This window comes from Aegilops tauschii, chromosome 5 (assembly GCF_002575655.3).
Source record: "Aegilops tauschii subsp. strangulata cultivar AL8/78 chromosome 5, Aet v6.0, whole genome shotgun sequence".
Lineage (NCBI taxonomy): Eukaryota > Viridiplantae > Streptophyta > Magnoliopsida > Poales > Poaceae > Aegilops > Aegilops tauschii.
The window spans coordinates 450,547,269-450,560,771 of NC_053039.3; the positions used below are offsets into that span (position 1 = coordinate 450,547,269).

The 13,503-nt window shown below is 54.4% G+C and overlaps 1 pseudogene; it reads right to left on the bottom strand.

Moving 5' to 3' along the window:
* Positions 1–1,565: 1,565 nt before the first annotated feature.
* Positions 1,566–9,270, bottom strand: LOC109771746 (cytosolic sulfotransferase 5-like; annotated as a pseudogene).
* Between the last annotated feature and the right edge of the window lie 4,233 nt (positions 9,271–13,503).

The following is a 13,503-nucleotide window of genomic DNA, read 5'->3' on the forward strand; positions in this document are numbered from 1 at the left end:
TGGCGCCACTCCGGCTCGCCGCTCGAGAGCAAATGCGCCTATTTAACCCGGCCGGAGTCCCGCAACCCTAGTCCATCCACCTCCCCCCTCTCCGCGCCGCCAGTCCGAAACCATCCACCTCCTCCCTCTCCCGCTCCGGCGCTCTGCCCATGCTCCGGTGATCCGCCATGGTTCGGAGTAAGATAACCTACTATGCGATGCTCATGTTGGAGCGTCGCGCCAAGATCCAGTAGGAGATCCGGGCGAGACAAGCCGCGCGCGCAGCCCGCATCGCTGTCGGGTTGCCTCCGCACTCGCCGGAGCCAAAGGAGGAGGAGGAGGAGGAGCTGGCTCCGATGGAGGTGGAGAAGGCGGACGAGGCGGAGCAGTAGCTGCCAAGCTTCAACATGGACCATGCGGAGGCGGAGTTCGCCGTCGACCAGTCTGACGAGATGGCGGAGCAGCAGGCCATCCTGGAGTCCATCCAGGATGAGGCCTATGTGGAGGCGAACAGGGCGTTCCTCCGGCGGGAGCAGGCGGAGTCCGACGCGCTCTTCGCCGAACCCAACGCGAAGATAGAGGCAGAGGAGGCCTGAGCGGAGCAGCCGGAGGAGCCAGAACTGCAGCTGCGTCAATCCTGCCGGAGCCGCGCACGGAGATCGTCGACATCTCCGACGATGAGTAGCTAGGTGATCGACGTAGTACGTAGGTTATTTCGTTTGCATGTCTTTGTATGGATTTAAGAATCTAGTATGAGATGCCCGGATGCAACAAGTGAAATTTGAGGCCTGCCCGGTCACTTCCCGCGGACACATCCGCGGGCGTTTGAGGGGCCATATTTGACATATCCGGTTGTAGATGCTCATACATGTGATTGGTGGAGATGAAGAGAAGGAAGAAAAAAGAATAAAGAAAGAGAAAATGTGGTCCTGGGTGGGCCGCGTCCTACGTGGCGTACTGACCGAACGCGTTCGGTTGCGTCCGCGAGCCCTCGTATCCTCCGTACATTTAGTCTCAATATGAAGGTTCACGGACAGCTCAGACGTATAAGGATAATACGAGAGATCTAACTGAGACATTTTTTCTCTCTCTCCTGTCCGGTCATCGGCTGGGTGTGTTTGTGTAAGGATTTGAGAAGGCCGGCTGGGGATGCTCTAATTGAAGCGGCAGCGGATCGAACACAGGTGGTGAGTCTACACCCTAAGTTTAAATATGTTGTTAATCTTTACTTTGGCCGTTAAGAATGCAGCTATTGAAAATATGTTGTTGATATCAAGAAATCAAGCAGAGTGGAAAATGGAGAGGTGTGGAGATGTGGACTATGAAGAGGAATATTTTTGGTAGATGTTGATGAATCCACTAGTTCAGATCTTTAGGGGCGTGTTTGGTTGCCCGCATCGAGCCCAACCAGGCCCGCTCGGTGCAGCATCTTTTTGGGCCTCGGTTGTTTGGTTGCCTGCAAACACTGTTCAGCCTGCATAGCACGGTTCTTAAAGCACCCCTAGGCCTGGCCCGTTGAAAACGGCCGAATCGGCAGTTTCCCGAGAGCCAGGCCCGAGCGATGCATCGAGGCGCACGTGGGTGGCTCTCTGAAGACGTGTGTCTCGAGTTAATCCCCCTCTCTCTCCCTAATCCTCCCTCCCCACTCTCCCTCTACTCCACTCCAGTGCGATCCCGTCCGCCATGGGAGCATGGGAGAGCGGATCCACCCAAAGCAAAGCGGGGGGCGGCAGCAGGCACCTTCGTCGTCGTCGCCAGCGCGGTGCCCGTGCGGCCGTGCCACGGCAAGCAGAAGGCGCCGTTCTCGCCGCCGCTGGTGGACGCGCCGGAGTGGAGGGAGGCGGAGCCGGCGCTGTAGTCCAGCGGCGAGGCCGGGCTGGACCGGACGCACCTCGCCTTCCCCCTGCCGCGGATGACGATGCCGGAGAGCGGCGGCGCGAGCGCTTCCCCCACACCAGGGCGGCGGCAGCTTGTGGATGGCCATGGTGGTTTAGTCCTGCGGCACGCCGCTCGCCATCCCGCTGCTCCTCTACTTCGGGCGCCGCCCAAAGGCCACCACGACCGCGGACGGAGGGCGAGCTCTTGGGCGTGCCCGGCTGCGACTCCCACAGGAAGGGCACTGAGCCGGCCGAGGCGACGCCGTAGTACACCCGGAAGGACGGCACGGCGATGGCCACGTCCTTGGAGAGCATCCTAGAGTAGAGCTTGGTGCCCCCCTGCTGCTGCTGCTTCACGCGCTTGTCCGGCCCCTCCTCCTTGCGCGTGGTGGTCGCCATGGCCGGAAGGAACGACGCTGATCTCTCCCTAGCTAGCCTCAACTCCGCCGTGCTGCTCACTTTCTCCGCAGCGCGTCGGCCGCCCTCAGCTACGCGGTCGTGGATGTGAATACGGCTGTCGGGCCTCTTCCCTCGCCGACCCCTGCCGACACCGCCGCCTTCGCCGAGGACAGGCACGCGTCGCCTCCTCGTGGCCCTCGGCCTCCCGCTGCCCAGCTCGCTGGTGGCCTCGCCATCGAGCAGCCGCGGGCGCCGTACTGGGACTCGCGAACGGCGTCACGCCCGGGGCGCTGCTCCCTGGCGGTTCCTCGGACGAGGACGAGCGCGCCGGCGCGTGTGGAGGTGGCGCCGGCCGGCCATGGAACTCTCGGCGTGAGCCACGGCTCGGATGGGATCAACAGCACCGTCCCGCCGGGGAAGTTCCCACTGGGGTTCGCGCTGATGCTGACAGGAGCTGGCGGTGGACATGATGGGCAGAGGAACCTCGGGCGCGCTCAACGTGTTCGACGAAATGAGATGCCAAACCTGGAGGGTGTTAAGCTTTGTTGTTAACTCCTAATCATATGCATGTATGTAACCAAACGCCGGGTGAAAATTGCATCCCGATGACAAGACACCTAATGCAGGCAACCAATCAACTGATCATCTACGTTTTTGGCCTTGTTTTTCTTTACCCAGACCCTGCTCAGCCTGGCTCGTTTTTGCTCTCCTAGCCAGGCCTGATGGAGAAACTAACCAAACACGCCCCAGATGTGTGGTTGCCCGTGGCAACACCAAGCCAGAGCCCCTGAACTTGCTCTCGGTGATTTCATCGAGCCTCCTCGCCATCTCCGGCGTCAGGTGGTTCTTGCAATCCCCAACGACGTCGCGCCTGAAGAAAACGTTGTTGGGCACCGACGACTCGGCCATGTCGGTCTTCCCAGACCGGTTCACCTCCAGCCCCGCCAGGCTCTCCATGGCGCAGGCCTCCACGATCCCCCTGTCCACCCCCGCCTCCCGCTCCTCCGCCGTGAACGGGCGTCCGACGAACCCCGCGAGGCGCCTCAGCTGGCCGAGCGTGTCCGCGGCGAGCTCCTCGTAGGTCAGGAACAGCACCTGCGCCGGCCTCTCCAAGTGCCAGCGCCAGTACCCCAGCGCGTGCTCCCAGAACGGCCCGAACAGCGACACGCCGTCGCAGAACTGCCGGAACGCCTCGACCAGGTCCCACGGTGCGGGCGCGAGCCCGTTCCAGAAGTGCCAGAGCGACACGAGGCAGTCCTTGGGGTCCCGGCACAGGTACACGGTACACCACCTTGCAGCCGGATGCGGCCACGGACTCCGGCAGCGACACGGACGGGATGTGCGTCATCAGCAGCCGCGGCGCCGGGAGGGAGCTCAGGTCGGGGATCCGGCCGTTGGTGAAGACTCGGGCCTCCAGGAATGGGACGAGCTGTGTTGGCTTAAACCCTGTCTCCCTCGGCTTTCTCTGAATTTAGTTGGTTTTTCTTCAGATAAGTGTCGCTAGACACATTCAGTTTCGACAGTAGCTAGTCGTTTTTTTGTTAGCGTTTTTTCTCGCCAATTGGTTGCGTTTTGTGCGCCTTGGCTCAGTCGTAGTAGGCCCACCACGAAGCTCGGATCATGGGGATGGACGTGGTTAGTAGTGGAGCACGTTGCTCGGGCACGTTGGTGTACTCTTGATGAATAAGAAGAGGAAAACAAAAAGCGGCAGGTGTTGAGCGCAGCACACAAAAACTTCAGTGTCTCTGTGTGTTCTTCCTCTCTGAATTCTCTCTCTCTCACGATCGAGCTAGAGTTTAGGGGAGACAATTGGCATCAGACCGGTTAGATCCTGTGGCCATGTCGCAGAGCGGCACGCCGCGCTAGTCGCGAACTCCTCCGCCCGCGAAGCAGCGACGGCGCTCGCCCAGCCGCGGCAGGAGTAGAGTTCGACGTGGTGGCGGCGAGGTGGTCGTGCAGCAGGTCGTGCGCGAGTCCAGCAGTGGCTCCGTCGCAAATCTGCAGTTCCCGATGCTGACGCGTGGCGGGTACACGCACTGGGCGATGGTCATGGAGGTAAACCTCCAGGCCGCGTCGCTCTGGGACGCGATCGAGGACGATACAGTCCCTCACGTCGACGACAAGAAGACCCTGGCGGCGCTGCTCCGATCGACGCCGGCCGACATGTACTGCATGTTGATCGGGAAGGGATCGGCTAAAGCGGCGTGGGAGGCGATCTGGGTCCAGTACCAGGGACCTAATTGTGTGCGCGACGGACGACTGCGGCGTCTCCGAACTGAGTTCGAGACCGTGGCGTTCACGGACGGCGAGAAGATCCAGGATTTCGCCATCCGCATCTCCAACCTCGCCGCTGCACTGCGTTCACTGGGGGACGTCGTCAACGAAGAAAAAATAGTGAGAAAATTCCTTTCAGTAGTTCCTTCGTGCTTTGCACAGATCGCCTTCTCGATGGAAACCCTCCTCGACCCTGCATCGTTGACCGTCGAGGAGGTCACGGGCCATCTGCGCGCGATCGAGGAGCGCATGGATGGTGACCAGGGCAGCGGCTCCGCAGGCGGGCAGCTGCTCCTCACGGAGGAACAGTGGGAGGCACGCAAGCGCCAGCCCCGTGGCGGTGGTTCTGGCATCAAGAACGACGACCGCGGCAAGAGGAGTGGCCAGCCGCCTCCTACCTCGACTCCGCCTGGCTCGGCTCAAGGCGTGGACAAGGACCAGTGCCGTTACTGCCGCAAGAAAGGTCACTGGGCCAAAAACTGCCGCAAGAAGAAGCGCGACGAGGCTGCCAAGGTAGGTGCAGCACCGTCGGCGCCGCCGCAAACCTCGCCGAGGCAGAGGAGGACGGCGGTCCTGGCCTCATGATGGCGTGTGTCGAGGAAGTGCGCGAGGGCATGGATCACGTGGCCACCCCTGCATCAACACTGGTGACCGCGTCGTGCAACTCTGCGGTGCACAACGGCGGCCAAGTCTTTCTGAACGAAGAGAAGGCCGTCATCACGCCCTCCCTCGACGGCGATCAGGGGCGGCAGTCGTGGTTCCTTGACACTGGAGCCACGAATCACATGACAGGCTCCCTGGAGTCCTTCGCGGAGCTGGACAGGTCAGTGTCTGGCACAGTGCGCTTTGCTGACGGATCAATGGTGAAGATCTGCGGCCGTGGGACGGTGGTGTTCGCCGCCGAGACGGGTGATCACAACACTTTCACTCAGGTGTACTACATACCTGCACTGAAGAACAACGTGGTCAGCCTAGGACAGCTAGATGAGAGCTGGTACGATGTGCACATCCGGCGTGGCGTGCTCACCATCCGCGATGATCGCGGGCAGCTCCTCGTCAAGGTATCACGCTCCACCAATCGCCTGTACAAACTCGTCTTCATGCCTGCGCATCCAGTGTGCCTTGCTGCGGGGGCGCTCTCTAACGCCTGGCGCTGGCACGCAAGGCTCGGCCACCTGCACTTCGACGGCCTGGAGAAGATGGCCAAGAAAGAGCTGGTGCGCGGGCTCCCGCACATTGCTCACGCCGAGGAGCTGTGCGAGGCCTGTCTCGCAGGGAAACAGCGTGGCATTCCATTCCCGCAGAAGGCCAAGTACAGGGCGACGGCACCACTGGAGCTTGTGCACGGTGACCTGTGCGGCCCTGTCTCTCCACCAACACCTGGGGGGCGGCGTTACGTGCTCGTGCTGATCGACGATCGCAGTCGCTTCATGTGGGTGGAGCTGCTCAAGACGAAGGATGAAGCCGCGCGCGCCATCGTCAAGTTCCAGGCCGCAGCCGAGCTGGAGTCCGGGCACAAGCTTCGCGTGCTCCGCACCGATCGTGGCGGAGAGTTCACCTCGGCCACATTCTACAAACACTGCGAGGAGAGCGGTGTGCAGCGGCACCTGACTGCGCCGTACACGCCGCAGCAGAATGGCGTCGTCGAACGGCGTAACCAGACGCTCCTGGGGATGGCGAGGAGCATGCTCAAGGCGAAGCAGGTGCCCAACCTATTTTGGGGGGAGGCCGTGCTCACCGCTGCCTTCATCCTCAACCGCAGCTTCACACGCTCCGTCGCTGGCATGACACCGTGCGAGGCGTGGTACGGCAGAAAGCCTGATGTGAGGTTCCTGCACATCTTTGGTTGCGTTGGCCATGTCAAGGCAGCTGGATCACATCTGCGCAAGCTGGACGACAGGAGCATGCCGATGGTCTTCATCGGCTATGAGATCGGGTCCAAGGCGTACCGCATGTACGATCCAGTGACGAAGCGCCTGCACGTGTCCAGAGACGTGGTATTCGACGAGGAGGCGCGCTGGAACTGGGAGGCGCCGGGGGAGTCGCCGGTGAGCAGCTCCTTTACCGTCGAGTACCTGCGTACGCCGCAAGAACCGGCTTCACCAAGGCCGCTGCAACAGAAAGAGCAGCGTCGTCACCTACCTCTGCAAGTTCGTCTCGTGCCTCGTCTGCTGCAGGCAGCATCGTCCCCGACACGCCCGCGGCCACGTCGCCGCCCACGCGTGGGAGAGGAGCGGATGCGGTCACGCCAGAGACCACGCCGGTGCCCTTCGTGTCACCACCGGCGGTACAGCCGGACTTGTTCGACAACGCGGACAATGTCTCTGCACCACATCGATATCGCCTGGTCAAGGAGCTGCTCGGCTCAACCTCTGATGTACCAGGAGGTGCTGAGAGCCCCCCGCCATCGGAGGACAGTGGTGATGATGAGGAGCTGCATCTAGTGACGGGGGAGGAACCAGCATCATTCGCCGAAGCCGAGCACGAGGACTGTTGGCGCCGGGCGATGCTCGACGAGCTGCAGTCCATCGACGGCAACAACACCTAGACGCTCACCACGCTCCCTGCAGGTCATCAAGCGATCGGCCTCAAATGGGTGTACAAGCTGAAGAAGGATGAGGAAGGGAACGTCGTCAAGCACAAAGCCCGCCTCGTTGCTAAAGGCTACGTGCAGCGCCCTGGCGTGGACTTCGAGGAGGTGTTCGCGCCGGTGACCAGACTGGAGTCCGTGCGGCTCATCCTGGCGCTGGCGGCGCACCGTGGCTGGCAAGTGCACCATATGGACGTCAAATCGGCGTTCTTGAACGGCGACCTCAAGGAAGTGGTCTATGTGTCCCAGCCACCTGGATTCGTCGCGGAGGGGCATGAGCAGGGTGTGTACAGGCTGATCAAAGCTCTGTATGGTCTATGTGAAGCTCCAAGAGCGTGGAACGACAAGCTGGATGCTAGTCTCACATCTCTCGGGTTCACGCGCAGCGTCGCAGAGCACGACATGTACGCGCGTGGAACCGGCGAGAGCCTGCTCATCGTCGGGGTGTACATCGACGATCTGGTGATCACCGACGCAAAGGAACAGGAGGTCCTCGGGTTCAAAGAGGAGATGAAGCAGCTCTTCTCCATGAGCGACCTGGGCCTGCTTCGCTACTACCTTGGCTTAGAAGTGAAGCAGGAGCGTGGACGCACCACGATCACACAGCCAGCGTACGCCTTCAAGCTGCTCGACAAAACTGGGCTGACAGGATGCTATCCAACTCGCACTCCTATGGAGCCACGGTGCCCGTTGAGAAAGGAAAGCAAGGAAGCCGCGGTGGATGCAACGCTCTACCGCAGCGTGATCGGCAGCCTGAGGTACCTTGTACACACTCGCCCGGACATTTCGTTCGCCGTGGGTTTCCTGAGCAGGTTCATGGAGGCGCCAGCAGCAGACCACTATGCAGCAGTGAAGCACCTCCTTCGATACATAGCGGGCACGCTGAGCTACGGCTGCGTGTACCGCTACGGCGACGGCGAGTCCCTGACAGGCTTCAGCGACTCCGATCACGCCGGCGATGTGGACACCAGGAAGAGCACTTCTGGCGTGCTGTTCTTTCTTGGTGAAAGCCCCGTCAGCTGGCAATCTCAGAAGCAAAAGGTCGTCGCAATCTCATCTTGCGAGGCGGAGTACATCGCGGCGGCGACGGCGGCTTGCCAAGGCATTTGGCTTGCGCGTCTCTTCGGCGAGCTGATGAATCAACCAGCGGCGCCGTTCTCTTTGTTCATTGACAACAAGTCTGCGATCTCCCTCTGCAAGAACCTAGTTCTCCATGATCGCAGTAAGCACATCGACCTTCGATATCATTTCATTCGTGATTATGTTGAGAAGAGATGGGTGGCCGTGGAGTTCATCGGTACAAGGGAGCAGAAAGCAGACATACTGACGAAGCCGTTGAGCCGTGTTCGCTTCCAGGAGCTGCTTGGCAAGATTGGGATCGTCGACGTCAAGCTCGTTCGCCAAGGGTTGAGGGGGAGATTGTTGGCTTAAACCCTGTCTCCCTCGGCTTTCTCTGAATTTAGTTGGTTTTTTCTTCAGATAAGTGTCGCTAGACACATTCAGTTTCGACAGTAGCTAGTTGTTTTTCTGTTAGCGTTTTTTCTCGCCAATTGGTTGCGTTTTGTGCGCCTTGGCTCAGTCGTAGTAGGCCCAGCACGAAGCTCGGATCATGGGGATGGACGTGATCAGTAGTGGAGCACGTTGCTCGGGCACGTTGGTGTACTCTTGATGAATAAGAAGAGGAAAACAAAAGGCTGCAGGTGTTGAGCGCAGCACAGAAAAAACTTCAGTGTCTCTGTGTGTTCTTCCTCTCTGAATTCTCTCTCTCACGATCAAGCTAGAGTTAAGGGGAGACAAGCTGGTGGGGGCTGTGGGCCGCGAGACGGTCGCGCCGTCGGCGGTACGGTGGAGGGCCGCGAACAGGAGCGCCTTGAGCCAGGTGGTGCCGGACTTGGGGAAGGTGGCGAGGAGGACGTCGGTGTCGCGCGCCTCGAGGTGCCGTTTGATCACCATGGCGTTCAGCACCCCCGGCGTGAACGCGTACCAGCCGTCCGGGTGGCAGACGTATGGGCGGCCGATGCCGCTGAGCCTCGGAGTCGTCGGGTACGTGGACACGACCTCTCGGAGTTGGTCGTAAATTTCTTTGTGGGACGCTGCCTCGTCGTCGGCTTTGGGTGCAGACGACGACGAGGATGGGAGAGAGGACGCCATGGAATTTCTTAGTTCTCTAGTGAAGGTCTGTTCGTGTTGTAGCGACTAGACTGAATTGGTTCAGCCATCCACCTCAATTCTGTTTTGAGATTCCCAATTCAATACTAACATTTGCCGCTCAGACATTTTGTAATTTTTTGCGCCAAAATTAATTTAAGTTCTTATACATATAAGTTTTCACACTCCTACATAAATCTGAAGAAATTCACACAAAATAAACTGTACCAAAATTAGCTCACGCTTCGAACAAAAAGTTGGCCACATTTCAAACAATGTCCATTATCTTCTGGACATGGTCGTTAAATGCACATGGAGTATTTCTTGTAACCCTTTGGTGTGTGTGTTTTCCTTTACTACTTAGTACCCTGAACACCTTAACGATAGCAACATAATGTGTATCGTACAACAATTCTTTTATACTGTTATTAGGCAAGTACAACTCACTGTTAAGCCTGTGTTCGGTGCAAAAAAAAATGTATTACGCGCTTTGCTAAGCAAAGTTGACCAGATGATTACAAAGATATATACTCCATGTGGGCATGTAAGACATATTTTCCCATAGTATAGAGAACAAATTGGCAGGTCGTCATTTTGTTATGCCCTGGTCTACCCCGTATACTATATCCTCTACTTGCATAAAGGTTGTTAATTTGGACATTAAAATACTCAACAATTTGTGGAGTGAAGATTTGGCCTATCAACTCTAAAATGAAGTGTTTTGTATCCACTTGATACTACATTTTAAGTTAATAAAAGCGTTATTTATTAAAAAAATCTAAATGAAATAGTGAAATACTTTTACCATTCAACTCTTACTATCTCCGTCCTGGTTTATTGGGTCCCTTCGTATTTAGTGTCAAATTTAGACCATAGATTTAACTAACAAAATGTCAATGCATGTCATAAAAAATTATATCATTAGAAACTATGTTCAAATACAAATTCAATGATATAATTTTTGGTGCCATGCATTAACATTTCGTTAGTTAAGTTTATGATCACAATTTGACACAAGATACGAAGGGACTAATAAACCAGGAAGGAGGGAGTAAATGCCATGTGCTTTGGTCTCTCTCAGAGCAAGGTCAATAATATAGCCAGCAGCTGGTTGTATAAGACTATCATGCCATCCAGAGCTAGCAATATTAATCACTTCATATAATATGATTGGCTCTAAGGGTATTGGTTTTTTTTCACTTTCTCTATTTCTTGTTCCTCTCATTTACGCTTCTTAGAGTAAGGCTTGCTTTGGTCATAGGATAGAAAATTCATAGAAATAGGAAAATCATACGAAATGATGACATGTATCTCGGTTCCTATAGAAAAAGAGATGTCACTTGGTTCACAGGAAAGGAATTTTTCCATTAGGTCTGAGGCCTCCTTTGGTTTGGAGGTATCTCGCAAGAACTCTAAAGGATAGGATTGCTATACGAAATTTTCCTTTGAAGCCCTTCTGGTTTATAGGAATTGATTCACATTCATATGTAGGATTGGTTCCTATCCTACACATTTTAAAGAAAAATAAACATTAGTGTGGACTCAATGGAAAAAAATCCTACCATGTGAACCAAATGACATATCTTTTCCTATTCCTATTCATAGGACTTGGGATTCATGTCATCTTGTTCCCTACAAGTTTCCTATTCCTATGATACTCCTATCCTATGAACCAAGGGAAGCCTAAGCTAAAAAAAAATCCTTTGCAATGTGAAGGATAGAAACCTATCATACATACGAATAGGAATCCATTCCTACAAACCAAAGGGCACTGTAAGATTTCTTTTTCCTACAAACTCCAAGAAAGTATGTAGGTTTGTGAGTGAGTTAGGTATTAATAAATTAGTACATTTTTAATGTTAGCTACTATATATACATGTTGGCTATTGTGTTGGCTATTAAAAATATGACAATAAGATATAGTCAACAGCTGGCTCTACTATTATCCTTGCTCTTACCTAGGAGCATTTGTAGACCGGCTCTTGCGTCCTTCTTTTTCTTGTCTCTCTACTGTAAATAGGCAAAAGTGACACATAAACAAGCTTATTGCCCACTATTATATTTGCTTAATTGATTTCAAAAGTTCTAACTCTGCTCTAACTAATGTGGCGTCTACATGTAAGCCAAATCACCACTGTGTAATTGCCACTTCACCAATTTTAAAACAAAGGGAAAATTGTGGCTGTTGGGAAACGCAGTAATTTCAAAAAAAAAATCCTACGAACACGCGAGATCTATCTAGGTGATGCATAGCAACGAGCGGGAGAGTGTGTCCACGTACCCTCGTAGACCGGAAGCGGAAGCGTTAAGTAACGTGGTTGATGTAGTCGAACGTCTTCGCGATCCAACCGATCAAGTACCGAACGGACGGCACCTCCGCGATCTGCACACGTTCAGCTCAGTGACGTCCCTCGAACTCTTGATCCAGCTGAGACCAAGGGAGAGTTCCGTCAGCACGACGGTGTGGTGACGGTGATGATGAAGTTACCGGCGCAGGGCTTCGCCTAAGCACTACGACGATATGACCAAGGTGTAAATCTGTGGAGGGGGCACCGCACACGGCTAAGAAATCAACTTGTGTGTTCTAGGGTGCCCCCCCCACGTATATAAAGGAGGGAGGAGGGGAGGGCCGACCGGCCCCTAGGGCGCGCCCCAAGAGGGGAATCCTACTAGGACTCCAAGTCCTAGTAGGAATCCACCAAGAGGGAGAGAGGGGGAAGGAAGGAGAGGGAGAGAGGGGGAAGGAAATGGGGGCGCCGCCCCCCCTTCCCTTGTCCAACTCGGACTGCAAGGGGGGCGCGCAGCCTGCCCTAGCTCCCCTCCGCTCTGTCCAATGAGGCCCATGGTGGCCCATTAATTACCCCGGGGGTTCTAGTAACCCCTTCGGCACTCCGGTTTGACCCGAAACCATCCGGAACATTTCCGGTGTCCGAATAACATGGTCCAATATATCAATCTTCTTGTCTCGACCATTTTGAGACTCCTCGTCATGTCCGTGATCTCATCTGGGACTCCGAACAACCTTCGGTACATCAAAACACATAAACTCATAATATCGATCGTCATCGAACGTTAAGCATGCGGACCCTACGGGTTCGAGAACTATGTAGACATGACCGAGACTCATCTCCGGTCAATAACCAATAGCGGAACCTGGATGCTCATATTGGCTCCTACATATTCTACGAAGATCTTTATCGGTCAAACTGCATAACAACATAAGTTGTTCCCTTTGTCATCGGTATGTTACTTGCCCGAGATTCGATCGTCGGTATCACCATACCTAGTTCAATCTTGTTACCGGCAAGTCTCTTTACTCGTTTCGTAATGCATCATCCCGCAACTAACTCATGAGTTACATTGCTTGCAAGGCTTATAGTGATGTGCATTACCGAGAGGGCCCAGAGATACCTCTCCGAAAATCGGAGTGACAAATCCTAATCTCGATCTATGCCAACTCAACAAACACCATCGGAGACACCTGTAGAGCATCTTTATAATCACCCAGTTACGTTGTGACGTTTGATAGCACACTAAGTGTTCCTCCGGTATTTGGGAGTTGCATAATCTCATAGTCATAGGAACATATATAAGTCATGAAGAAAGCAATAGCGATAAACTAAACGATCATAGTGCTATGCTAACGGATGGGTCTTGTCCATCACATCATTCTCTAATGGTGTGATCCCGTTCATCAAATGACAACTCATGTCTATGGCTAGGAAACTTAACCATAACGAGCTAGTCAAGTAGAGGCATACTAGGGACACTCTGTTTGTCTATGTATTCACACATGTACTAAGTTTCCGGTTAATACAATTCTAGCATGAATAATAAACATTTATCATGATATAAGGAAATATAAATATCAAATTTATTATTGCCTCTGGGGCATATTTTCTTTAGTCTCCCACTTGCACTAGAGTCAATAATCTAGATTACATAGTAATGATTCTAACACCCATGGAGTCTTGGTGTTGATCATGTTTTGCTCGTGAGAGAGGCTTAGTCAACGGGTCTGCAACATTCAGATCCGTATGTATTTTGCAAATCTCTATGTCTCCCTCCTTGACTTGATCGCAGATGGAATTGAAGTGTTTCTTGATGTGTTTGGTTCTCTTGTGAAATCTGGATTCCTTTGCCAAGGCAATTGCTCCAGTATTGTCACAGAAGATTTTCCTTGGACCCGATGCACTAGGTATGACACCTAGATCGGATATGAACTCCTTCATCCAG